We start from the raw sequence: 4019 nt of genomic DNA, 5'->3' as shown, positions 1-4019 counted from the left end.
TGTTTCCTTGGAGATGCAGGGGTTGGTGTGGGTTGTTTCCTGTGGATACAGGGGTTGGTGTGGGTTGTTTCCTTGTAGAATCAGGGGTTGGTGTGGGTTGTTTCTTGTGGATACAGGGGTTGGTGTGGATTGTTTCCTGTGGATACAGGGGTTGGTGTGGGCTGTTTCCTGTGGATGCAGGGGTTGGTGAGCGTTGTTTCCTTGGAGATGCATGGGTTGGTGTGGGTTGTTTCCTTGGAGACGCAGGGGTTGGTTTCCTGGGCAGATTGTGGTCAGAGTTCTATTTTCACACGGTCCAGCCACTGTGCATTATAGTGTTCAGCTTCTCAGAAGCCAGTGGTACGTATTTTTGAACAAGTGACCAGACACCATGCTTGGTTTCTCACACATTTCTTTGTGTAAACTAGGTATGGTTACTTTCGCTTTACAGATAAAGAAACTGAGGATTGGCCAGTTTAAGTCACACAGCTAGTTGACACATGATAAATGCTAGACTCAGAGGAAATAGCATCCTGAGTTTTTTGGTAGACAAAACAAGAGGGACATTGTGTATTACATTTTAAATTATCTAATTGAAAGCATACCAGGCTCTCAATAACTATAGATCATCTGTACACTGTACTCCAAGGGAGCATTACCATGTAAATTTTGTAAAGGTAACTTGAAGGGTGCCTTCTTATAACCACAGCTCTTAGTGAATGCTAAGGCTGTCTCCTCCTGGGGTGCATATTCTAAATACTAGTCTGAGAAGGTGTCTCTATCACACACAAGAGTTTCCTTAAAGTGTAGTCCAGGCAAGGAACTTTCTGGAGATCTGATTTGATAGAGAAGCAGAGTTTTAGAAACATTAGGAGATTGCTGTAGACCTGGGTCCAAAATGGGGTGTAAAAGACAATCGTGTGGAATGATAGATAATGGTAGCTAAAAAGATTCCATCACTAAGGAACGCCAGGTGTGTCTGGAATTCAGGAATGAGCTCCCAGCGCAGCACAACTGGAGCATGGGGAGGCACCCGTGTGGTGGAACACTGGTGAGCCACGGAATACAGGGCTGAGCCTGGAGAGAAACTGTGATGGGCTCGGGGTGTCATCAAGGAAAGGTCTGGGCTACACTCCATGGGCAGTGGGTTCTTTACCTTTGGCGCCACCTACCCCCCCCCCACAAATAAAAAGGCATATACTAAAATCTGTTGAACTAAGCTATTAAGATGGTGAGAATTTAAGCAATTCAAACTGATCATATAAGTCACTTAAAAAAATTATTTTATTTTCTCATTGTATAGACCAACTTCCTACACCACAATGAACTAAAATTACATTAGTAACATGTTATAAAGAGACTTCAAATCTTTTTAAAAAGTTTATAATTATTTAACCAAAGAAAATAGAAAAATTAGACTATTTACAAAATATTGAAAGTGGAAACTTTATTAAATGTGTAAGATAAAGTCATATCTATACTCAGAGAATTTTATAGGTTTAAGTATTTCCTTTTATTTAAAAAAATTTTCCATTTCAAGAAGTTAGGAAAGGAACAATAAAATAAATATATGGAACACAAAAGAAACAAAAATAATAAAGACAGTTTGAAAATCCTGAAACAACTGTGTTGATGAATAAATCCAAGAGCTGAAGTTTTTTAAATTAATTAAATAATTTGATAGAGCACCAAACGGTAAATATAAATTAATTGAGACTAATAAAGAGATTAAAAAATTTTTAAATTAGCAAGGCAATTCTCTGCTAAAGACTAAGATATTGAAAGCCTGAATGAAATATATCATTATCTAGGAAACTACAAATGATCAAGAAAACCCAGTTGACCTAAAACTTCAAAAAAGAAAGAAAAGAAACTGGTGAAAGTTAATTTAAAACTGAACGCTTTCGGGACTTTCCTGGTGGTCCTGTGGCTGGGACTCTGCCCTCCCAGGTGGAGGTGGGGGGCAGTGCTGGAGTTGGGGTGGGGCAGATCCGATCCCTGATGGGGGAACTAGATCCCATAGGCAACAACTAAGACCCCGTGCAGCCGAGTAAGTAAAAATATTAAAAAACAAACAAACACTGGATGCCTTCAAACTTGTATAATACAGACATGATTCTGATTCATAGTATGTATACTTCTGAACTGTAAAAATGGTAGGGAGCTCCCAAATTCACCTATGACATACTCATAACTCTTGACACCAAAAACCTTGAGTCACTAAGTTTATGAAAGTAGCTGTACAATTCTTATTTAAATACCCCAGCAAACTTTTACCATGTAAGAGCACTTATTAAGAAAAATATGAATATCACAAAAGAAAATGAGCACAGAACTATAAGAAAGTCAGAAGAAATATGAACATTTGATAATTGTAGGAGGAATAAATGTTAAGCATCACAAATAATTCTTCAAGATTGTTTTCTGATCATGCCTAAGCAATAGAGACCCTTGGATGCCACAGGCTGCTAAGAAGAAACACTCTCAGAGATGCTAATTCCAGCAAAGGTAAAGAAGCCTTTGGGTGAAACTTTCCTTTGTTTCTCTACCAAAAATATCACATCAAATCACACTGAAAATTAACTCTAAAGAGTCAGATCCTCCTGGAGGTGTTTTGAGCACTTTCTCTATGCTGAGTCATTATGAGTCTTTGGACTCGTAAGATGTGTAAACCAGCAAGAGGCCTTGGAAAATTAACTGCGCTTCTTTAATCATCCTATTGTTCCATCATAGGAGTTCACTGCCGCTGCTTTGAAACAGGGGTCCTCATTGCATATTCAAGCCAAATGCATGCAATATTACAGATAATTGGCTGCGGTTAATTGCCGTGGGTAAATCTTTAAAAACAATTCAAGCGTCTGAAGGTTAATAAAATCGGGTAATTAACAATGAAGCACGATGTTGCCATCATAAACTGCCTGGTGCTGGTTAGCACATGTGGATGAGAGCCTTCATTTACTTTAAGTGCTGTGACACTGTCTTCTAATTAAACTGCCACCGCTGCATTGTTCAGATAACAAAGAAAAATTGGGGATAATGGTCAGTGATTTAAGAGGTTCTTTGCACTTAACCAGACATTTGAGCTCATGCCTTAAAGTCCCAAAGCACAAATAATCCTTAAGCCCTGTTGTTGCTGGCTTCAGTGCCTTACTAAGGAGGACGTTAAGAGGTGTGAAGGAGAGATCCTCATGAAGGATGCCTTGCCAAGAATCAGCCCCCACTTCCAAAAGCCTCTGGGTTGGTTGCAAGGGCCTGACCATCCTTTGCAGCTCATTATTATGCATTTAGTCCTGCCACCCTCTCTTCTAATGAACCCAAACGTTGACTACCTGTCAACAACCACAAGCTTATCCAGCCCACCCAGCACTGGGGAGCACCAGGGTTATCTCACCCAAGATGGACGAGCTTCGCTGGGCCGCTCACTCCTATAATGAGGTCTCAGCTTGAGTCAAAGCTGTCAGAACCAAGGACAAGCATTAGAGGATAACTGGTTGTTGATGTTTCAAAACTGATTTCAAGGCCTTTGCTTCCCAGGAAACAACTAGGACTTGGTACCAGGGACAGTTACTCAGGTCTGCTGCTGTCTCTTCAAAGATACAATTATTTAAAATTGAGGTAAAAATCACTTAACATAAAATTCAACTTGCTAACTACTTTATTAATTTTTTAGATTTTTCCTTGATGTGGATCTTTTTAAAAAGTCTTTGCTGAATTTGTTACAATACTGTGTTTTATGTTTTGTCTTTTTGGCCAAGAGGCATGTGGAATCTAAACTCCCTGACCGGTACCCTCTGCGATGGAAGGGTTGACCGTTGTACTGCCAGCCAAGTCCCTGTTTTCATCCCTTTTTATTTCGGCTGCACTGGACCTTCGTTGTGGCGAGCGGGGGCTACTCTTCACTGTGCTGTGTGGGCCTCTCGTTGCGGTGGCTTCTCTGGTGGAGCAGTAACTGCAGCGCCTGGGCTCAGCTGACCCACAGCCCAGGGATCAAACCCACAGCCCAGGGATCAAACCCACAGCCCAGGGATCAAACCCACAGC

General features: G+C 40.8%; 1 protein-coding gene and 1 long non-coding RNA gene across 9 annotated transcripts in view; one reads left to right on the top strand and one right to left on the bottom strand.

The window, feature by feature from the left end:
- Window positions 1–4019, top strand: part of TRIM2 (tripartite motif containing 2) — a 126451-nt gene that overhangs the window by 79675 nt on the left and 42757 nt on the right. The window lies entirely within an intron of this gene.
- LOC120871489 overlaps window positions 148–4019 on the bottom strand; it is a 15255-nt gene continuing 11383 nt past the window's right edge. Inside the window, exons 2-3 of the long non-coding RNA XR_005723033.1 lie at window positions 3237–3240; window positions 148–257 (exon numbers count right to left, since the gene is read on the bottom strand). This is a non-coding gene — a long non-coding RNA (uncharacterized LOC120871489). The remainder of the gene's footprint in view (window positions 258–3236; window positions 3241–4019) is intronic.

Source organism: Oryx dammah, unplaced genomic scaffold (assembly GCF_014754425.2).
Source record: "Oryx dammah isolate SB20612 unplaced genomic scaffold, SCBI_Odam_1.1 HiC_scaffold_12, whole genome shotgun sequence".
NCBI lineage: Eukaryota > Metazoa > Chordata > Mammalia > Artiodactyla > Bovidae > Oryx > Oryx dammah.
Note: the sequence above shows the minus strand (reverse complement) of the source record. Positions and strands in the feature narration are given on the sequence as shown.